Below are 24,789 nucleotides of genomic sequence, written 5' to 3' on the forward strand. Positions count from 1 at the left end.
GGATGGCACAGGGCCCGAAGAAATGCAACTCAGAACACAATATCGAAGAGGTGGTGATGAGTCATGTGGTCCACTGACATGGGAGCCTTGCATTAACAATTATGGGGGCCTAGGGTCTAGTTAGTGTCCAATACACACAGCATTTTACAGCGCGGGTTCCAAGTACTGTCAACAACATAGGGGGTGGGTTCTCTGACACCCGTTGCTGGTAACGTGGTTTCCAACCTGGAGAATTGCGCGTCGGGCAATAAATGGCATCAATACCGTCCTAATGGTCCAGTCCCCGCCGGTGGTGGCAACAAGTTACATGCCCTACGCCAGCAGGATAAACGGGCTAGGAGCACGATTCCCCACGGCCCCATGATGCTCCGACCGTCTTGGCCGGGATACATGTGGGTGTGGATTGGTGCAATAATTTTCAAGCGTGGCTATGTTGCGGTGGACCCAACGATGGGTCAAGGGGTAAGTATTGAATGTTAGTGCCCCAAGAGGGCTCCTCTCCCCCCCCCCACCACTATGCAAATCTTTCCCACCCCTCCCCCTAGCCCCCCATCAGATCCCCATCAGAGACCCCCAAATCAGAGACCCCCATATCAGAGACCCCCGCAGGAGCATGGTGCCGCATTGGTTAGCATTGCTGCCTCACGGCGCCGAGATCCCAGGTTCGATCCCAGCTCTGGGTCATGGTCTGTGTAGAGTTTGCACATTCTCCCCGTGTTTACGTGGGTTTCGCCCCCACAATCCAAAGATGTGCAGGCTAGGTGGATTGGCCACGCTAAATTGACCCTTAATTGGAAAAAATGAATTGGGTACTCTAAATTTAAAAAAAATCAGAGATCCCCCATCAGAGACCCCATGTTTGAGACCCCGATATCAGATATCTCCCCATCAAAGACAGCCCCAGTAGAGACCCCCATATCAGAGACCCCCAAATCAGAGATGCCTCATCAGAGACATCCCCATCAGGGATCCCCCCTTCAAAGACCCCATATCAGAGACCCACCCCCTACCATCACTCACCCCTGCCTAGAAGCTAAAGAGCAGTCCAGGCAGAAACAGTGAAAAATCACTGCCCTTACACCTCCTCAGACAAAAGTGTTGAAAGCAGCAGCTGTTACTTCATAGAAAGCTAAAACGCCGCAAGGCTTCAAACTCCCTCAGATCCTTTGATCTTCAAGGCTTCTATTCAATTTCAAAGATAAATAGCTTTTAGTAGGCTGTACTAGCTTCCAGAGAGCCAGGTCTCTGGATTGCTTGTTTTCTGTTTCCTTCATGCTTGAATGTATCTCAAGTACCCTGTTAGGAGATAAATGCTTTCACTTTCTCAGTAGAAAGCACTTTTGATGTGGTGAGGACCTGTCAATCCGAGCTAGATGTTTATAAACATTGTGGTTAGCTTCAAAGTAGGGTACTTGAGATGCATTCAAGCGTGAAGGGTAGTGAAAATAAACAATCTAGACACCTGACTGTATGGAAGCTATTACCCTGTCAATTACAGCCTACTAAAAGCTATTTTATTTTGAAACTGAATAGAAGCCTCACAGAGCAAATTATAGGGGATTTAAAGTTTTGTAATGTGTTTGGCCTTCTATATAGGAACAGCTGCTGCTGTTGACACTTCGACCTGAGGCAGCAGGTGTAAGGGGCTGGAAAGTGAAAAAGCAGTGCTTTTTCTCGGTTTCTACTGGACAGCTCTTTAGCTCCCAGACAGGGGTGTCTGATGGAGGGGATCTCTGATATGGGGGTCTCTGACAGGGAGATCCCTGAAATGGGGCTCTTTGAAATGGAGGTCTCCGTTGGGGGTTCTCTGATTTGGGGATGTCTCACTGGGGGTGTCTGATGGGGGGGCTCTGATATGGATGTCGCTGACATGGGAGTCTCTGATGGGGGGATCTGTTGGAGGTTGGGTCACCCTCTTGAGTGTGTAATGTGGGGGGGGGGAGGTGCGGGAGACCACCTATAGGCCCACTGCAGGACCTCAGTATTGGGCCGCCCACTCAAAATGGCGGCCCGATACTGTTATTCGTGCATGGTAAGGGAGAGGGAATCACTCCTGAGCATTGCTCTTAGCACCAGCGCAGACCAGGAATGATTCTACTCTGACGGGAGAATCCAGCAGAGACTATGCACCCATTGGGCTAGGTACTCATAGTGCTAAGAAGAATCCTAGTGTTCAGTATTGGTATCAGAGGAAGACAGGGGTGGTGTCAGTGCAGACTTCCTTAGGCCACACGTGTTGAAAGTGATCGCATTTTTGAGCTCAGTTGAATTGACACTTTGTAGGCAAGCTACAGGTATGAGTTATGACAGTGATATTGAACTTTCCCTCTATGGAGTGGATAATTGCATGCTGCTTTAAGTTTTAATGGGGTATTCAGCTTTACTTTTACCCAAATGGGAGAAGACTTTGCTTGGGTTTTGTTGATCCGCCAATCAAAGGAAGTAATGGTCTCTTTGTTTCTGATTGGAGTTTGGAGTTAAAGAAGGACATTTTTTTCCGTTGGGATAGTTGCCAGATTCCTCAGAGATTTGGACAAGACGCTTGGTTAAGAGGTGTCTGGTTGTGGTGTCGCAATGACCTCACCAAGTATACCAAGTATAGCAAGGCACAACCTCCATTCGTATCTCTCTGTTTCAATTGTAAAGGGCATAAATCATATTCTTACCCCCATACAATTAACAGTTCCCTGGATGGTTCTCATCTGAAAAATGGCCTAAATTGATATTAATCTATTTATATATCAATTTAGACCATTGAAGGAGGAATTATTGAATACCAATGTAACTTACTGACGACAGGCTTTCGAAGAACTTTATTTATTTATTTTTAATATATGTTTTTATTAGTGTTTTACCGCTCTTACAAATAACGCAACAAACCCTTAAAATGGGTACAATGCAGCATAAATGCTTCAGCGTACATAAATGCAGAAAAAGAAATGGGAAGACCAAACAGTTGGTTCCATTTAATCATTAAACTTGGTGCCTCTATTTATACAAGGACAAACAATGAATTGATAAGTTAGAGAGTGGGGAGAAGGGGATAAAGCCATGAAAACATGATAAAACATACACACTTCACCCCGGGAAATGCCTTTAGATATATGCAGGTGAGGGCTTTTGTGAGGCGACAGGTGAGGGAATTCCCATTGCTCCCGGCGCAAGAAGTTCAAGATAGGGTGATCTCGGGTGTATGGGTTGGGGAGGGCAAGGTGTCGGAAATACACCAGGAGTTGAAAGAAGAGGGGGAAGCGCTGGTAGAAGAGTTGAAGGGTAAATGGGAGGAGGAGCTGGGGGAGGAGATCAAGGAAGGTCTGTGGGCTGATGCCCTAGGTAGGGTTAATTCCTCCTCCTCGTGTGCCAGGCTCAGCCTGATGCAATTTAAGGTGGTCCACAGAGCGCACTTGACGGGGGCGAGGTTGAGTACGTTCTTTGGGGTAGAGGACAGATGTGGAAGGTGCTCAGGGAGCCCGGCGAACCATGTCCATATGTTTTGGTCATGCCCGGCACTGGAGGGGTTCTGGAGAGGAGTGGCGGGAGCAATATCTCAGGTGGTGAAAGTCCGGGTCAAGCCAAGCTGGGGGCTAGTAATATTTGGAGTAGTGGACGAATTGGGAGTGCAGGAGGCGAAAGAGGCCGGCATTCTGGCCTTTGCGTCCCTAGTAGCCCGGCGAAGGATCTTGCTAATGTGGAAGGAGGCGAAGCCCCCCAGCCTGGAGGCCTGGATAAATGATATGGCTGGGTTCATAAAGTTGGAGAGGATTAAGTTCGCCTTGAGAGGGTCTGCGCAGGGGTTCTATAGGCGGTGGCAACCGTTCCTAGACTATCTCGCGGAGCGTTAGAGGAAGGTCGGTCAGCAGCAGCAGTAACCTTGGGGGGGGGGGGGGGGGGAGGGAGACGTCCTGGGAGACGTCCTGGGAGGGGGGGGGGAAGGGGGGACTGCCTGGGAGGGTGGATGAGCAAGAGATAACATGAAGGGTTGGGGAAACAGGCACGTACGGGTGAGGGCCAGTGTACAAAGCTGTGTAAATATATCATTTTGCAATGTATATATCTTGCTCTGCGCGATTTCTCGTTTTTTTTTTGTTATGGGTGGGGGGTTATTGTTTGTAAGGGAGAAAAATTGTGTTAAAAAACTTTAATAAATATATATTTTTTTAAATGACAAAAAAAACATACACACTTCACGTGTAGCGATTGCTCACACAGCCAAAGACAATATAGGAGATTTCTGTGTCCCTTTCGGGCGTGCACTGAAACATACCTCCCCCAACTTCAGTTATGCCAAAGGTACCAATGACACATTCCAATGTCTTTTCCTCAGATAGCAGACCTGCCTGTACCTTTGCAAGACCCAGTCACAAAGTCTTTAGCCCCAAAACAAAGAAAAAGAAATCCCAAAAGAAATTGTGAAGACACAAATCCTGCTATGTTGGGAGCTTTGCGGGAGAGCCCCGAAACGGCCTTAGTTTCCTATTCTCTGGGGCTTCCCCAGATGCCGTGATCAGGATCTCGCCCAGAATGGGCAAGAACCTGATCACAACTCATTTGCACTCATTTTAATCTCATTAATCTGGGCAGCATGGTAGCACAGTGGTTAGCACAGTTGCTTCATAGCTCCAGGGTCCCAGGTTCGATTCCTGGCTTGGATGACTGTCTGTGCGGAGTCTGCACGTCCTCCCCGTGTCTGCGTGGGTTTCCTCCGGGTGCTCCGGTTTCCTCCCACAGTCCAAAGATGTGCGGGTTAGGCGGATTAGCCATGCTAAATTTTCCTTTGTGTGCAAAAACATTAGGTGGGGCTACTGGGTTCCGGGGGCAGGGTGGAGGTGAGGGCTTAAGTAGGGTGCTCTTTCCAAGGGCTGGTGCAAACTCGATGGGCAGAATGGCCTCCTTTTGCATTGTAAGTTCTGTGGATTCTATTCTAATTCTAAAGTTGAATGCAGTGGCCTCCCAGTATTCACTCAACTTCCCTAATGGAAAGTCACTGGGGTGCGGGGGCCAAGTGCCAGGCACACCAAGGAGGGGAAAGGGGGACAGTACCCTCTCTGTACCTACTTCTAGGGTGCCATGGGGGATCCTTCAGGGGAGGTGAGTGATGTGTTAGGCAGGTAGGTTCGGTGTGGACTGCACTTGATGCAGCGATGCGAGTAACAGACCTCTAACACTGTAGAAGATCCAACACGGTTTTATTGAACGATAGAACTAACATACATATTTAACTGTGGGTCGACACTATACTGAACTGACTGGAGACCTTGTACTAGCCTGACCAGACTTACTATCTACCGCATGATGTTTACACTGTGCTAGCCCGTGGACTCTGACTGTCTCAGTGGCTGGGTCCAGAGAGAGCGGGAAACCTAGTGCCCTCTGGCTTTATAGTGGTGGTGTCCTGTCTGGTGATTGGCTGCACTGTGTTGTGTGTTTACTGGTCATCCTGTGTGTCAATCACTGCCTGTCTGCACTTCATTATATACATGCGTGGATGAAATGAAATGAAAATCGCTTCTTGTCACAAGTAGGCTTCAAAATGAAGTTACTGTGAAAAGCCCCTAGTCGCCACATTCCGGCGCCTGTTCGGGGTGGCTGGTACGGGAATTGAACCATGCTGCTGGCCTGCCTTGGTCTGCTTTCAAAGCCAGCGGTTTAGCCCTGTGCTAAACCAGCCCCTGAAATGAAAAATCGCTTATTGTCACAAGTAGGCTTCAAATGAAGTTACTGTGAAAAGCCCCTGATCGGTGGCCTCGTGGTAGGGTACATCCGGAGGAGGTAGCGTAGGCGGCAGGGCACGCCGGTCAGGTAGCTGGCGTGGAACTCTTCACAGTGCCCGTCTGTTGCGCCGTAGCAGGGAGCCATCAGCCATGCGGACAAGGAATGATCTTGGGGCCACTTGTTTGAGCACAACAGCTGTGGCTGACCAGCCGCCCCCAGGCAACTGGACACGAACATGATCAGTTGGGGCCAGCTCGGGCAGATCCGTGGCATGGGCATCGTATGTGGTCTTCTGTTGGGCCCGTGACTGCTGCACTTTCTGTAGGACCGTGAGGTGTCAAGGTCGGGAATGTGGATGGCTGGAACTGTGGTCCTCAGAGTGTGATTCATGAGCATCTGGGCTGGAGACAACCCAGTAGACAGTGGGGTTGCCCTGTATGCCAGCATCGCCAGGTTAAAATCGGAGCCTGAGTCTGCAGCTTTGCACAGCAACCGCTTTACAATATGGACCCCTTTCTCGGCCTTCCCGTTTGACTGTGGGTAGTGGGGCCTGGAGGTAATGTGACGGAAGTTGTAGGACTGTGCGAAGTCAGACCATTCCTGGCTGTAAAAGCAAGGACCGTTGTCGCTCATTACCGTGAGCGGTATCCCATGCCTGACGACCGTTTCTTTGCAGGCTTTGATTACCGCCTTCAACGTGAGGACGGACAGTTTCACTACTTCTGGGTAACTGGAGAAGTAGTCGACCAGGAGTACGTAGTCACGCCCCTTGGCGTGGAAAAGGTTTACACCTACTTTGGACCACGGAGAAGTCACAATCTCGTACTGTTGCAGCGTTTCTTTGGGTTGAGCTGGCTGAAACTTCTGACAGGTAGGGCAGTTCAGGACTGTGTCGGCAATGTCCTGGCTGATGCCCGGTCAATAGACCGCCTCCCGAGCTCTGCGTTGGCATTTCTCGACCCCAAAGTGACCCTCATGGAGTTGGCCCAGCACCATAGCACACATACTCTGAGGAATGACGATTCTGTCGAGTTTCAGTAGGATTCCCTCCACCACCGTCAGGTCGTCTTTTACGTTATAGAACTGGGGACATTGTCCCTTCTGCCAGCCATTGGTAAGGTGCTGCATCACGCGCTGCAGCAGAGGATCCTTGGCCATCTCCTCACGAATTTGGACCACCCATTCGTCGGAGGCCGGAAGGTTCGAGGCACACAACTGCACTTGCGCTTCTATGTGGCAGATGAAGTCACTTTGTTCATGCGGTGTGGTAATGGACCTGGACAGGGCATCTGCAACAATCAGCTCTTTGCCTGGCATGTAGACCAGTTCGAAGTCGTAGCGGCGTAGCTTTAGAAGAATACGCTGTAACCGAGGTGTCATGTCGTTTAAATCCTTCTGGATTATGTGGACTAGAGGCCTGTGGTCCGTCTCTACCGTGAATTTCGGCAGGCTATAAACATAGTCGTGGAACTTGACTATCCATGTTAGGAGGCCCAGACACTCCTTCTCAATCTGAGCGTACCGTTGCTCAGTGGGCGTCATGGCCCTGGAGGCATATGCCACTGGAGCCCAGGACACGGAGTCATTCCGTTGGAGGAGCACCGCCCCAATGCCGTCCTGGCTTGCATCAGTTGATATCTTGGTTTCCTTAGTTGGGTTGAAGAACGCTAGGACCGGGGCTGTCGTGAGTTTTGCTTTCAGCTCGCGCCATTCCTCTTCATGCGTGGGCAGCCACTGGAATTCCGTCGACTTCTTGACGAGATGGCGGAGGTGTGGGATGTGGGATGCCATGTTGGGAATGAATTTCCCGAGGAAGTTGACCATTCCAAGCAAGCGGAGGACCGCCTTTTTGTCCTCCAGGGTCTTCATGGCGTTGATCGCCGAGACCTTGTCGGCGTCTGCCGTACACCCTGCTGCGAGATGTGGTCACCTAGGAATTTGATCTCCGATTGACCAAATGAGCACTTGGCCCTGTTGAGCTGAAGACCATGTTCATGGATTCTTTGGAATACCTGATTGAGGTGAGCGATGTGTTCCTGGGGCGTTGTGGACCAGATAATGACATCGTCAACGTACACTCGCACCCCCTCGATGCCCTCCATCATCTGTTCCATGATGCAATGAAATACTTCGGAGGCAGATATGATGCCAAAAGGCATCCGGTTGTAGCAGTAACGACCAAATGGGGAGTTGAACGTACACAACTTGCGACTGGACGCGTCCAGTTGTATTTGCCAAAAAACCTTGGAGGCGTCGAGCTTAGTAAAGAATTTGGCATGAGCCATCTCACTGGTCAACTTTTCCCGTTTTGGTATCGGGTAATGATCCCTCATGATGTTGCGGTTTAGATCCTTAGGGTCAATGCAAATGCGAAGCTCCCCTGACGGCTTCTTGACACAGACCATGGAGCTGACCCAGTCTGTTGGCTCTGTAACCTTTGATATAAAGCCCTGGTCTTGGAGGCCCTGTAATTGCTTCTTCAGACAATCCTTGAGGGGCGCCGGCACCCGGCGAGGTGAATGAATTACAGGGGTGGCGTTCAGCTTGAGCAGGATTTTGTATCGGTATGGGAGCGTGCCCATTCCATCGAATATGCTGTGGTACTGCGTGATAATGTCATCTATGTCGGCTTGCAAGTTTCCATTGGGCAAGGCCGTCGCCGGTGATGATGACATGGTGTGGACTCGCTGAACCAGGTTCAGGAGCTTGCAGGCTCGAGCACCGAGCAGGGACGCTCTGTCAGGCCCAACGATTTCAAAGCGCAGCGTCGCCTTGATCGCCTTATTGGATACCCCCAGTTGACACGAGCCACTGGCAGCTATGGCATTGCCATTGTAGTCAAGGAGCTGGCAGGCAGGTGGAAGAATGCTTGGTGCGGCGCGGAGGGTGTCGAGGTCGGATTTTGAGATGAGGTTTGCTGATGCGCCGGTGTCCAGTCTGAACCGGATGCGGGCCTTGTTAACTGTGAGGACAGCACACCACTCGTCGTCGGGATCCACACTGAGGATGGATAGGTGTTGCGCCGTTGTGGTGGAAGGCAGTGCATGTGTAGTTATGATGCCCACCCGGTATGGGGACTTGAGGCACTCAGCATCAGGGTCTGTTGGGCTGTTGGGATCGTACTCTGGCATGCCTTGTTGTATTGAGCGGACACCTCTGCGCCTCAGCTGGGATCGCTGACTGCTGAGCGGTGGAGCAGATCTGCAAAGGGCTGCGTAGTGGCCAAGATTGCCACACTGTAGACACCGGTGTCCTTTTGCCGGACATTGCCGCTTTAAGCGGGCGGAGCCACAATTCGGTCATGTCATGACGCCAATGTCAGCGCGTTCCGTGCGCCATCGCGCATGCGCAGTGCGGTCGGTCGACGTACGCACCTGCACAATCGGGTTGTCGGGCTCGTCGTCCACTTGGTCGTGGCGCGCATGCGCAGGGACCCTGGAAAAGTGCGCAAAACGGCCACTCTCCTCGATGCTCAGGCCCTGCATTTGTGCAATGGCATGCACCCGTTCCGCCTTGTGGGAGGCCAGCTTCGCAGTTTCTGCCGCCCTGATGTGGGAGTAACGATTCTTAGCATGCTCATGGACAACGCACGTCTCGATAGCGACAGAGAGGGTCAACTGTTTGACTTTCAGGAGGTGCTGCCGAAGGGAGTCAGAGTGGACCCCGAAAACGATCTGATCCCGGATCATGGAATCAGCCGTCGAGTCATATTTACATGACTGCGCTAGGATGCGGAGATGGGTGACGAAGGACTGAAAAGGTTCATCCTTACCCTGAAGCCTCTGCTGGAAAATGTACCGTTCAAAGCTCTCATTCACCTCAGTGTTGCAGTGGCTGTCAAACTTCAGCAGGACTGTTTTGAATTTTGTTTTGTCTTCGCCGTCAGCGAACGTGAGGGAGTTGTAGATGTGGGTGGCGTGGTCCCCCGCGGTGGAGAGAAATAGCGCGATCTTCCTGGCATCCGATGCTGCTTCGAGGTTGGAGGCCTCGATGTACCAGAGGAACTTTTGCTTGAAGAGCTTCCAATTTGTGCCGAGGTTGCCGGAGATGCGGAGGAGGCTGGATGTTTTCCATGTCACCGGATGGCTGCTTGCTGGTCAATGCTGATTCACTCGAGGTAGGTCCATCAATTTTCAGTATCACTCCGTGGTACCATGATGTGTTAGGCAGGTCGGTTCGGTGTGGACTACACTTGATGCAGCGATGCGAGTAACAGACCTCTAACAATGTAGAAGATCCAACACGGTTTTATTGAATGATAGAACTAACATACATATTTAACTGTGGGTTGACACTATACTGAACTGACTGGAGACCTTGTACTAGCCTGACCAGACTTACTAGCTACCGCATGGTGTTTGCACTGTGCTAGCTCGTGGGCTCTGACTGTCTCAGTGGCTGTGTCCAGAGAGAGCGGGAAACCGAGTGCCCTCTGGCTTTATAGTGGTGGTGTCCTGTCTGGTGATTGGCTGCACTGTGCTGTGTGCTTACTGGTCATCCTGTGTGTCAATCACTGCCTGTCTACATCTCATTATATACATGAGTGGATATTATGACAGTGGGTGTCGGGGGGCTTGAGCTGGGCTGGAGGGGCTCAGGGCTGGGATCTTTCCTGGGATGGCGGTTATGTGGCAAGTCTTCCCTCTGTAGCCTTGAATATTTTAAACTCTCTTTCAGCACGTCAATATCAATGATCTGTCAGATGAGGGTAAAAGTCTTCCCTTTGATGTGGTGGAAACCTTTGAATTTTTTACATTCAGTTCCATTCCTTTTAAACTTTTGCAAGCCTCATGGCTTATTGAGAAGTCTAAAAACTTTGAACTGCATTGTTTACATTCAATTTCATGGTCCATTACCTTTTAAAAGTCTCTTGATTCCAGGGTATTTGAAATGAGGGATTAGCTTTGTTTGATTTTATAGCTCTTCATGACCCATTACTTCTGGCGTGCATCCTATTTTGAGCAGGTATTGCTACCACAGTTTTTTCATGAAGGCTTTTTCTTTGTTCTGAAGAGCTTCCTAGAAAGAATAGGTGTTGTTTCTGACTGCAGTTTCTTTTCACCTGGATTTCCTCTGTTCTGAAGTTCTTCCCAGAAAGACCAGGTGCTCTGTCTAAGTGCTGCCCCCGGTACCTTAGCAGTCACAACCTGTCAGGTTGCCACTGCCGGGTGCCAGGGGACAGTGCCATGTTGACATTGCCAAGGGGAGGGATGGAGGGGGCAACTGAGAGGGGGGGGGGGGGGGAGAAGGGAGGAGGGGCCTGAAGAGTGGCCCTGAAATGGGGGCGCCTTGCCAACGATTCAGGGGGTGGTCTTGCCAGTGATGGGGTAGTGTTATTCTGAGACTGAGGCACCGTTTAAAAATGGCACCGTGATCTCTGAGCCGTGTTCTTTGAGTCACATGGTGGAATCACCCCGTCTCCAAAAATATGTCTAAGTGTGGGTGTGATCTGGGTTGTGCCGATCCTTCCGGTACGAATCGCACCTCGTTTCCAGCCAGAAACCCCAGGTAGAAATTTTGGGGGAGAATTCCGCTTATCAGTCCTAAGAGGGTATTTTACATTTAACCACAAGACGCAACAGATCCCCAAAATCTAGTACAGTACAGAGTGACCATTATTCCACAAATATATACAGCAAAGACCAGCAAATATTCATAGAATAGGTTCAGATTGTCAATCATTATAATTGTTGCCGTCGGCATCTCCTTTCACATGGATAATGAAAGGATAAAAGGATACCAAAAAGAGTGGGGGATCTAAAGATTACATGGTACCAGGATAAAGCCATGAGCACATGGCACGATGGTGCCCGTCCTCTTTCACAGGGAAACAAAGGGAAAGTTATACAATATATGAGGTCCATTAGAGTAGGGATTTCCAAACTGTGGCTAGTGACCTGCGGGTGGGTCGCGGGTGGACGTCGAGACGGTCGCGGAGCGATCAGTCATGTTGTTCCCGATCGCGGAAGGAGCACCCAACAGCTGCGGCTGGCTTTTAAATTGAGAATGCAGGCCACGACCTGCTTTTGAATGGAATGATACAGTCTTTTGGCCAGAAGTGGCAGCTGAAAGTGAGTCACATGCCCAGCACGTATAGTGACATCACGCACCTTGTGATGATAATGATAAGATAATCGCTTATTGTCACAAGTAGGCTTCAAATGAAGTTACTGTGAAAAGCCCCTAGTCACCACATTCCAGCGCCTGTTCAGGGAGGCTGGTGCATCTGTGCTTTTGGTGCAAAATCACGAAGGAGAGATTCCTCCATTTTCTGGCTGCCAGCAAGCAAGGTAACCGGGTTGTGAAGAACTGAAGATGGATCGCTTTGTTTAAAGGACGAGAGAGCCAGAGACTCAAACAGGTGAGGATCTCTCAACTGAATCTGCTAGAAAGAGCTGCTCAGGAGAGTCTACAGCAGGACAAAGCAGTGTTGGTGTGAGCTGGATGCAGAGCTCGAGGGCATCTGCTGAACAGCCAACAAAGAAATTAATTGAAATCAGTAAGATGATTTCTTGAGGCTTTGTTAATTGTGCCAATGAAAATCAGGATGCAAAGTCCATGTGTATTATATGGAGGAAGTACTGGCAAGTGAGAGTTTAAAACCATCAAAGGCATTTCGAAGACTAAGCATGGTGAGCACAGTAAGAAGTCTTACAACACCAGGTTAAAGTCCAACAGGTTTGTTTCAAACACTAGCTTTCGGAGCACTGCTCCTTCCTCAGGTGAATCTTCCCTCTCTGCTCTCTCTGGGGATTGAACTTCAGGATCTTCAGATTATGAGACTGATGGACTGCCTCCTGCGCTAAGAAGGCTTATGATGGCAGTATTTGTTGGTGGAGATTTGTGTGTGATGTTGTCAAAGAAATAAAGGTGTTTCGTGGAGAAGCAGAACTCTTGTCTCTTTTACCCTACAGTAACCCAGAAGCTTAAACAGTGGTGGCAGAGAATGGTTGCTGGGCCAAAGTAAAGGTTGCAAAATACAACTTTTTAGGGGAAAAAAAGGGAAAACGTCCCTCACCCGAGGAAGGAGCAGTGCTCCGAAAGCTAGTGTTTGAAACAAACCTGTTGGACTTTAGTCTGGTGTTGTAAGACTTCTTACTGTGCTCACCCCAGTTCAACGCCGGCATCTCCACAAGCATTGTGAGTTTGAGGACAAACCTCCTGATTTCTTTCAAAGGATGCAGTGAGAAATTAAATCACCAGCAGAAATGTAACATTGAATGACAAAGAAAGTGAGATTGTGAGGACCAAGCAGACTCACCTGTCTCAATAAAGGTAAGCGGAAATGGTGTGTTGAGAAGGCTGGCTGGCGTGGGTCACGAAGGCCATCCGGCATTGGTCGCTGTTTAGCACAGGGCTAAATCGCTGGCTTTGAAAGCAGACCAAGGCAGGCCAGCAGCACGGTTCAATTCCCGTAACAGCATCCCCGAACAGGCGCTGGAATGTGGCGACTAGGGGCTTTTCACAGTAACTTCATTGAAGCCTACTTGTGACTGTTGTGGAAAAAAACTAGCCAAAACTTAGAGGTTTCGCAAAGGTCTTTTATTATAACACGAAGTTCGTGGAGGGAGTTAGAGTGACCACTATCCTTCTAATTGTCCCCACCTTACAAGAGTATAGCAGTACTTTATATGGTTTAATAAGCAATATTTAGAAAAAACGAGGCATTCCTTTGATAAGCCCAGACACAGAAAAGTGAGCAGCTTTAAACAACAGGCCTTGAATTCCCAGCCTAAGAACAATAATAATTGTCTACCCTCAGCAAAATGTGCAGCTGTGCACTTGTTTACATAGTCTGACCTTCTGCCTACTCCATGCAGAACTTCTTGACTGACATAAAGCTAATATATCCATCATGCTTTGCCAAGTGCCCATTGCCATGAAATATAGTCAAGCAGCCAGTTGATGAGGAATACAGGGTATTAAGGCAACTAATCCGCCAACTAAAGTTCCTTCTACAATTCCCTCCTTGTTGATCATATGATCAACACATTGTTAGTACATCACAGTGTCCTCAGCAGCAAAGGGTGGGTTATAATGTACGGGGAATGGGCGTATGATAGACACCTGTTTGTTAAGTGGCTTAGACCATGGAGGCAACGCTGACATCTGCGCCCCCATGCCCTGAGAACATCCCGAGCAACATTTAAACAGTAACCATACGACAATCAGCATCACAATAATGATTAAAATCCAAATCAGAATCCTCTGTCCTAATGTTCCCAACCATCTAAAGCCAAAGTCCCATCCCTCATCCTCATGCAACTGTGCAACCTCTCGACGAATGTGATCCACCAGGTTATCAATTTTCTCTGAGTTATCAGGGATGTATGTGCAGCAGTCACTGCCAATCAGGGCACAAGTACCTCCCTTCTCTGCTAACAAGAAATCAAGGGCCATCCTATTCTGTAGGGCAACTGCTCTAATAGCAACCATCTCAGTCTCTATTTGGTGAACCGCTTCCGCAGTGTCATTAGCTACCTGCTCAAGGATGTCTCTTAATTCGCGTAGTTTGTATGCATTAGCGGCTATTCCTAATGGTGGCATCATGATTCCCAGCATTTGTGCCCATGTCATAACACTGCGTGTCGTCCTGTGATGTGGATGGTCCTTTAGTTGTTGGACGTGATGAACATAAGGGACTACGTATCCCAAATAGCAGGAGCCCTCCCAATTTTCTGGTAACCATGGGTACGCCTTGCGTCCACAGATAAAAGTATGTGCCGTTATACGCGGTCAGGTTTCCTTTACTATCAATCATCATTAGTCTAATCGGATCCCCACCCCAGGAGCCTCCATTAGTACGATTTTCAACCGCTGACCAGTCAAAGATGAATAGCCCTTTAACTGTAAGGCGGGGCATGGAGGGTTGCCAATTCAAGGTCTGGCTGCACTGACTTGTGCCGACTGGGTAGGTCCCATATGTTTTATGTTTCCTAAAGCATATGCCACCCTTTGGGACTCCAGTGTAATTGGGAAGGATCAAACAGGGCGTTTGACGTGTTACATTAAACCTAGGCCCCCACCATTCCTCAAACCTATTCATATCGTATCCAGCTAATCTCCAATCGAACATATTCTGTGTATCTTCTCCATGTCCTGTACTATTTTGTCTTAAAGCCCATTCTGCTACCTCTTTACTGGCGAATGGGATAGGTTGCACAGGGAAGCACTCCCCCAAGCATCTGGGAATTTGTGTACAAACCCAACAACTGAATTTATTTACCCTCTCTGCGTATGAGTGAGACATGTATATTAAGGTGTCAGTATGCAGTTTACCCTCTACATGATGTTGGATTAATATGATAATATAAAAACATCAACGCCATCATTCTCTTCAGGTCACCGTTTCGCTAGTACTCTCAAAGTTCCGTATGATGTAGTTTACACGAGTTGCGTGGATCCCATCTGCCTTTTCTTTTACTTTAACGGCTGTTCGGGTTGTTAGCGGCACTTGGTAGGGTCCTTTCCACCTAGGAGAAAAAGAATCTTTGTTTAGTGCTTTCACATACACTTGATCTCCAGGTTTAGAGGGTGTGTATTTCCCTCTTTTGGATGCATCTGAGCCTTTTGCACCTTTTCATGTTTTTGGGTTTTTAAAATTTTTTTTCCCAGCGGTTTCACACATGGCCTGGGCACACTTTAGTGATGCCTCATCTGCCCATATTATGGCTACTGCCGCTGGAGTCATTGGAGGTTTAGTTCCAGTTGTCGTGGGACGTTCCAATTATTTTCTCATACGGGGTTAAACCCGTATTACGATTTCTCTGATTTCTCAGGGCATACATTACTATGGGTATGGCATCTGGCCAGAGCAGCCCATTTTGTTGACACACTTTTGTAACTGCAGTTTTAATTATTCCATCTGCCCCTTCCACCATTCCTGAGGATTGTGGTGATATTGTATATGCAATTTCCAATCAAATACCATGGCTTCTGTTCGGGCTTTGGTCAATTTGCTAGTGAAATGAGTTCCCCTGTCACTGTTAATACCCATTGGTATCACAATCCCAGGATATTCATCCTTCAACACTTCAGTTGTCTGATTTTCCACTGGCTTATCAACCACAGTAGGCATCACTCCCACCTGCGATCCAGCTATATCATTACCCAAGATAAACTGTATTCCTGGACCAGATAGTTTCTCTATTACTCCTACTACCACTTCACCACTCTTCGCTGGACTTTCCAACCTTACCTTATATAATGGAACACTACTCCTCTCACTCTGAATTCCACATATTACCACCTTTTCTGGCAATATTCCTCCCAAACTACATAACTCCTCATCTCCAACCATCAAAGATTGACTGCCTCCCGTATCTCTTAAAATTGTGACTTCATTACCTGCTCCTCTTGATACACATGAGTAAACTTTACCCACACAAGTAAATTATTTCAAAAGATCTGGCACCTTCTTATCAATCAACTCTTGATCAGGCTGTACAATCTTTTGCACCTCCATCGCTTCACTTGGGCTTTCCTTTACCACTTTAACAAACCCCACTGTCTTATCCTGTTTTACCACATCAGCCTTCACAATGCTTTTCTTCAACCACCAACACTGTGACTTTACATGGCCTAGTTTATTACAGTGAAAACATTTGAAACTTTTGACACTGTCCTTATTATCTCCCATCAGATCACCTTTTCCTTTGCCTCTTGAGTATTTCTCATGTCCCCAGTTTCTATCCCTCACCGGCTGAAACTGATGTCGGAAACCAAGCTTTGATTTATGAACTAATTCATAATCATCTGCCATTTCTGCTGCTAATCTCGCAGTTTTAACCCTCTGTTCCCATATGAGTTCTCACTACATCAGGAATTGAATTTTTAAACTCCTTCAAAAGTATAATTTCTCTGAGAGCTTCATACGTTTGGTTTATTTTCAAAGCACTTATCCACCTATCAAAATTGTCTTGATAGCAACCTGCTTTTAGCCAAGAGCGATGCTCCTGTAGAGAGGCTTGCTCCTGTGCCTGTTTTAACTTTGGTTCTGTTATGGTGGACGGAAGTTCAACTGCAGCCGCTTGCAGTTGTGGCTGCTGTTTGAGAGCCCCTTCCTTTGCTATTTTATCAGCAAATCTATTGTCGCATGAGACTTCATCGTCTGGGGTAGTATGCGCTTCTCACTTTAAAACGGCTATCTTGCTGGGCTGAACAGCATCTAGTAAATGTAAAACCAATTTAGCATGTTTCATAGGTTGGCCGGAGGAAGCTATGAATCCCCTGCTTTTCCATAATTGGCCAAAATCATGTACTACCCCAAAAGCGGATCGGGAATCAATATAAATATTGACTGTTTTATTTTCAGTTAGAATACATGCTTTAGTAAGGGCAAACTATTCGGCCGCTTGAGCAGACGTTCCCGAAGGCAGAGCAAAAGCTTCCACTATCTTGAATGGAGTTACTATTGCATCACCGGCCAGGAGGGTCATATCATTTGGTCGGTTCGCGGACCCATCAGTAAAAAAAATGATATCTGGATTTTCAAGTGGGTGACTCAATAAATCAGGACGGGGGGTTGTGGTGGCTTCAACCAATTGTACACAATCATGATGAAACAAATGTTCTTCATCCGAGGGCGCGGGTAAGAGTGTAGCAGGGTTTACAGCTGGTGCTCGCTTGTAGACAAAGTTAGTCTTAGAGAGAAGGATTACCTCGTACCCAGTGCGTTGAGTCGCAGAAAAATGCTGTGTTGCGGATGAATTAAGCAGGAGCAAAACAGAGTGAGGAAGCAATACTGTACACGGGTGGTCGAGTACAAGGGGTACTGATTTTTCTACTATGGCGGCCGTGGCTGCTACTGCTCTTAAGCAACTTGGCATACCGTTTACCACTGCACATAGGGCTACCGAGTAGGAGGCAAGGGGTCGTTTCCCTCCTCCATGCTCCTGTACCAGGACCCCTTTCGCAAATCCCCCTGCTTCATTCACATAAAGAGTAAAGGGCTTGGCGTAATTAGGAAGTCCCAAGGCAGGGGCACTAATCATGGATTGTTTCAAATTCCGAAATGCTTGCTCCCTCTCTGGGGTCCAGGTAACAACTGAAGGGGCATCCTGTAGGGTAGCCGTGCGCAGTACCGCGTCCATCTCCCTAAAGTCCGGTATCCACTGCCTGCAATAGCCCACCATGCCGAGGAAGGTGAGGGTCTCCTTTTTTGTACGCGGAGTTGGAACCCTTGCTATAGCCTGTATTTTTTCAGACCCAAGCCTCCGCTGCCCTTGCTGAAGCTGAAATCCTAAATACTGAACTGTCTCCTGGCAGAATTGCAGCTTCTCCATGGAGGCCCTATGCCCTCTTTTTGCCAGATGTGTCAATAACAAAAGGGTATCCTGTTGGCAAGTTAGACCCCCCTCTGACGCCAATAATAAATCATCCGCATATTGCAACAGCGTTGAGCCGGATGATAACTGGCACTCATCCAAGTCTCTTTTAACCGCCGCAGCATATACTGCCGGGCTTTCTGTGTCGGCCTGCGGGAGGCGCGTCCAAGTGTACTGCTGATTCCGATATGTAAAAGCAAATAGATATTGACTGTCCGGGTGCAGTGGTATGGAGAAAAAGGCTGAGCATAAATCTATGACAGAGAAAGTGTCTGCTGCTGGTGGTATTGAAGACAAAATAACATTTGTGTCCGGCACCAATGGAGCAATAGGGATAACAATTTTATTGACGGCTCTGAGATCCTGTACAAATCGCCACTCGTTGGGTCTTCCCACTTTTGGAATGGGGAGTATAGGGGTATTACAGGGGCTTTGTGTCCTCTTCAGCACCCTTTGCTGTAATAGTGCACTGATCACTCCCTCTATTCCTTTCTCTGCGTCTGACGCCAACCGGTATTGTTTCAAGCATGGCAGGGCAACGTTCTTCTGTAACTGTACCCTGTGCGCTGGGGCAGAATGTACCTTTCCAACATGATTTTTATGCTGTGCCCATAGATCTGCCGGTACCACATCGAACTATCATTATTTCCAAATAAATTCTCCCTATTGTTAAATACAGTTTTAAAAAATTAAGTCTTATCTTAATACATTACTCATCATCTAACTACACAAATAGACCGTGTGTTTCAACTTTACATATTTGCAACTGTTATCACAATTTCAATACTAAAAATAAAGTACAATATCGACACATCCCTTCATGGCTTTGGAACCAATAGTCATTAAATACTAAATATAGTGTGTAAACAACATCAATATTATTTGTGATGTTCTGTGCAGTTACATCAAGACAACACTCTAAACTACCACTATTCCCCCTCTATTAAAACATTCACACAGTTTAGAAATGCTGATCAAGGTCCTTGAACGGCACACATATCCCCATTATCATACATAACAGTCCCTACCAATTTGCAATGACATTTCTTCTTTAATAACGATTACAGCTCTTCAATGCAATATTGTTTGCTGCATTGGTAACTATTTCCCACCATGGCATCAAGCTACAAAAATTCTTAAACTTTTATCATTTATCATATTGGGGTTCCTCGTCAGTCGCTGCTGTCTGCCGAGACCCTTAATAACTCCATCGCGTAGTACCTACCCCGTGGAGACCACAGATCATCCATCAGCTGATGTCCAATTAGAGATGTCTGACCGGAGGTTTCATTGCTCAATAATAATTTGATATTTTGATTTGTTTCTAACCCGTAAAGTTTTCCTCTGGGCTCTGTCATTTAATTCCCTCAAATATGTAGCCAATTGTTGTCATGATATTCAAACACACACATCATGATAGACACACCAACAGACAAATCAGAACACACAACACCACAACCAATGACAGAAAGATATAAAAGCACAGACACGACCCCCGGTGGTCAGTATTAGCTGCAGAGGAGAACCAGGACACATCTATTGCCAAACACACTCAGGGAGACAGCACGTGCAGAGTATCCAGAACGAACTGTATTATAAGAGTTATAATAAAATAGAGTTGTACCACATACAACTGTGTTGGCTCATCTGTGCACCAGAGCACCCAACACCACATGGTACAGGAGTGGATCGATACCTGCCGGCATACCTCAGTGTACACAGACAACCAGCAGTGCCCAGGCATGATGTACGAGCTCCCGGTTCCGCAGGCGCTCCAGTGCCACGGCGACCTTCGCGAAAACTGGCGGCGATTCCGGCAAAATTTCGAATTGTTCCTGGTGGCAGCTGAACTCAAAGACCTGGATGATAGGGAAAAAATTGAATTTCTCCTCACCGTCGCCGGTGCAAGGGCAAGAGAAATATTCAGAAGGTTCAGGTTCTTCAGGAGGCAGCAAAGGTACGATTACCAGGCAGTCCTGGGCAAATTCTCCAAGTACTGTGAAGAATACGCAATCCAATGGGCACATAAAGGTAAGAAAAGCTGCAGTACTCACCTCGTGGCTGGGATCCCGGAGCCCGAATTCCCAGAGGCCGAAATCCCGGGCCTGAGAGAAGGCTGGGTCGAGGTCGGCGGCCATCTTGCTAAAGGTATAACGCTAGCACAGTTGCGCGAGAAGTGCGCAGAACCGGAAGTTTCGTTTGCGCATGCGCGAGATGCTGCGCATGCGCAGTCAAGAAAACGGCCATCGGTAAAGGAACAGCGATCTGAGCATGCGCAGTCGCTTCCTACGTGCTACATACCGAGCGTCAGGATGTCAGAGGCCCCAGACTGCACCAATTTAAAAGGGAAATGTCCCAAATCCAATTTAAAAGGGAAACGTCCCAAATCAAAAAAACAAAAATCTGTTAAAGCTGTAAAACAACCTTCCCTCACCTGGAATGACAGCACAGTGCCGCAAATTGACCCAGGAGATGAATTTGACCTCCGAAGAACCCTCCGACAAGCAGTTACCTACGCACAAGCCGATGATTCCGACCTTGAATACTTCGATGACGATTTTTACAGTGTTTCCGGACCTCGCGAGCCGAATGATAGCTCCGTGGTCCTATATGACTATGACTCGGACGAACCTTTCGTGTTGCACATTGGCGGCCCCCACATTGAATCCGACGCAGATGCGGATTCATTTTTCGGATTTGAGGATCTTCAATCCAGCAGATATGACGTTCCAACTTATCAGTACCGGATGATGCTGCAGCCTGACATTAACAGACAGGGAGCGGTGCAAGCACACGGAAAGTGCCCTGCTGCCACACAGAGCGTGGTCCACGTCCCGCTCAACGTTCCCGACTCTATGAAAGAAGACATGCAAGACTCCAGAGTGCAGTCCTCGCATGAACCAGAAGTGACTCCAGTGTCACAAGCTTCCACAGCAAGCTCGTGGACAGACTCCACAATTGCAGAAATGCAAGACTCCAGAGCGCAGTCCTTGCACGGACAAGAAGTGACTCCAGTGTCACAAGCCTCCACAGAGAGCTCGTGGACAGCCTCCACGATAGAAGCAACGCAAGACTCCAGAGCGCAGTCCTTGCACGAACAAGAAGTGACTCCAGTGTCACAAGCCTCCACAGAGAGCTCGTGGACAGCCTCCACGATAGAAGCAACGCAAGACTCCAGAGCGCAGTCCTTGCACGAACAAGAAGTGACTCCAGTGTCACAAGCCTCCACAGAGAGCTCGTGGACGGACTCCACGATGGAAGGAACGCAAGACTCCAGAGCGCAGTCCTTGCAGGAACAAGACCATGAGGGTCTAGCAACCTCTCCTGACCAACCAGCGGCAGACGATGCAAGTCTGCCATGCTCACGTGAACAGCAAGAAGGCTATAACAGCCTACCATGCTCCACTACACAGCAGCATGACCATGACGGTCTCTCATGCTACAATGAAGGGCACAGCGCTGAAGACTGTTCAAGCCCAACTGAAGACAAGCCAAAGGAATCGCCTCGTCCAAGCCCGAAGAAAAAAGGTTTATGCGCTGACCTTCAGGATCATTGTAGCCGAACAGAGATTAATAATGCTGCACGGCCACAGAAGGATGCTGAGGATTTGCTAACGAAATTAATTGAATGTTTAACTTGCAAGGAGCAGACTGAGAATTGCCAGTGTTTTAGTACGGATCGAAAAAATGGACAAGACATTGATCCTCAGGTAATGGAAATAACACAACCTGAATCATATCTACAGCAGGGACAAATGTCTCCCTTCAACACAATGCCGCAAAATCCCAACTTCGGAGACCAGCAGTTAGTCAGTAATGACTCTTCAAACCTTGAGGGGAACATTAATTGCATTGAACCTATACACACTCCACTGATTATTGAGCAGAACATTGGAGCAAGAATCCTGAGGACACCGACATCGAGTAGCCAGATAACGAATTTAAAACCCACAGCAGTTTCAAGTGAACCAAGTGTGCTTTCCACTAATGGTGAAGATGCAGATAAGGTCGACCCGATTATCCATTGTACCACACTAACCCCAGTGATTAAGCAGTTATGTATGGGGAGTATAATGTGGGCAATTGAGAACAGTAAAAGAGAGACTGTGACCATGCCAGTCCCAGCAAAATCAGACCCAGAGACCATGAAGGCATGTACATTAAACAAAGTTACATATGAGGTACCTGAGAAGAAAAGTGAAACGGAATGTTCTTTGGAAAATGGTACAATGTCGATAGAAACAGTGGATCCTATATTCGAGACCATACATATGGGAGAATTTGGGGGTAATAAACAAGGTTCTGCAATGTCTGGGGGAAGATTTAAAGTTCCAAAGAAGAAAAGCCCAAATGAAGGACAATGGCAAGACAATGACAGTCCACCGACATGGTGTGCACCACCAGATGAAAACTCTGACAATTTACCCAACCCTAGTGAACAGCAAGCTGCTAATGACGATCTATCCACGGGATGTGAGACGAGTGACGACAGCATCCCACTTCCCATGCAAAAGGTGCAAGGTGACAGACCTCGCCTAGTGCGTACCGAGGCACTCGACGATCACGGTGGGACCACTGACGACTGCGGTGGCGGCGCACCGCTTCCACCCTCGATGGCTCGAGCCTCTCCACTGGTTGGTGCATTCCTGCATGTTCCGACTCCAGAAGTGCAGCTTCAGGGAATCTCGGCTGCCTCCAGTGAACCTGTTGGGACTCCGGACGGGGGGCATCGACGGAAGGCAGACCGGACTCCAGATGGGGAGCAGCCAAGCGCCGACTCTGATTTGCGCACGCCAGACCTTGCTCCGGACGGGCGGTGTCGCGGCCTCGGTGATGGCACGCTCAGGGTGACGGCAGATGCCACGGCGACAGGGAATGGATCGCGTGGCAGTCCCACTGGGTCGGCAGTGGCAACCAGCACCGGCGGTCCAAGATGGACACACCAATTCGCGCCATCGCCAGACGTTGATGCGAGCAACAATTCTCTCTCCAAGGCGACATGCTTCGACGTTTCTCTGCGGAGTCGCCCTTCCGGCACAGCAGGTGGCCGGAACCAGCGTACACGGTCTCGGCCAACTTCCACATCTGGCACAGTCATCGCCTTGCATGATATTAGTGATGGTGCTACTTCGATGGCAACGACCCATCGGCTACAAGATGCCGTCCACCACAAACATAAAAAGAAAACAGACTCCACCTTGTTCCTGGCATGCAGGGCGGATGGATTGGTGCGTAGGCGCAATCAGCGGGCTTTGTGCCGCCTTCCACGCTCGCAACTGCACCGTACGCACACGCCGGATCCTCCACTGGTTCCCAAGGATGACTTCGTGGAGATGCCACGGATCATGCCCCTTCCATCGCCACCAGAACCAAACCACAGCCAGGGCACCACTAACAAAGATGTTGAATGTTATATTTGCACGAATGAAAAAACCAAGCACTGCACGAAGTACAACAAATGGTAAAGTAGAGACTTCGGCAACAGCATCACCTCCAACAGTCCAAGGTGAACCAGTGTGACCCCAAATCTCCACAGCTGAACCGGCTTGAGGACCAGCCCATTCTTGAGGCGGTCACCCATTAGACTGGACTTATAACGCTGTTCATACGTTCAAAAAGTCAAACACTTCTGTATTATAACCTGTTGTTGTTTATTGTTCCAGATATCGTCTGACCGGACCAATGTTCAAGTTTTTTTTTTCTCTCGCATCCAAGTTTTGTTATGGTACAACCTTGTTAGTGTGACGCACCCGACATCGCCCCATGTAAATAGTTACGTCATAAACACACGCTGTACACAACACACACACACACTCTTAGATGCACTCACGACACAATTATATTTATAACCACGTAGGCACTTATCTTTGTAAAAAGGGGGGATGTCATGATATTCAAACACACACATCATGATAGACACACCAACAGACAAATCAGAACACACAACACCACAACCAATGACAGAAAGATATAAAAGCACAGACACGACCCCCGGTGGTCAGTATTAGCTGCAGAGGAGAACCAGGACACATTTATTGCCAAACACACTCAGGGAGACAGCACGTGCAGAGTATCCAGAACGAACTGTATTATAAGAGTTATAATAAAATAGAGTTGTACCACATACAACTGTGTTGGCTCATCTGTGCACCAGAGCACCCAACACCACAATTGTATCATTAGTTTTCCCCCCAATCCTGTCTAAAACATTCTTCTCTGGAGTGTAGTTCTCTTCCTTCTTGTGAACTGGTTTGTCTGTTATTTGTTCCATCTGAAAAATCAAATGAACAGGTCAAGGGTGGAGAGGGCCCTATTCTTTAATTTGTACTTTCTATCTTCGATTGAACACTCCAGAAATGCCCTCTCCAAGACTTCCGGATTTCTTTTGCTACCATTTCTTTCCTTTTTTCTTTTTGAACTGGTTTATTTTCCTTATCCTTGATATACATCATACAATTAAAGCCTGTTAAGCCTCCTCCTTCCGTCATTGCACCCCTGAGTGAGATTCGAAGAATCTCAAACTCCTCCTCTTTTGCTCACTCAGTGATCCAATCATTGAAACCTTCCCCTGATACATTCCTGATATTGCTACTGCATTTACTTAAATTACTTTATTTTAATTACAACCGCATTTTTATGAAGGTAAGTTCCAAACATGACATTGTAACTTCACATCATCTGTCCAATCAATGCAGCTAACTGGTTTTAATTCACTGTCTTCCCACCAATTGGTCATGTATTTTAATCTCTA

This window comes from Scyliorhinus torazame, chromosome 1 (assembly GCF_047496885.1).
Source record: "Scyliorhinus torazame isolate Kashiwa2021f chromosome 1, sScyTor2.1, whole genome shotgun sequence".
NCBI classification, from domain to species: Eukaryota; Metazoa; Chordata; class Chondrichthyes; order Carcharhiniformes; family Scyliorhinidae; genus Scyliorhinus; species Scyliorhinus torazame.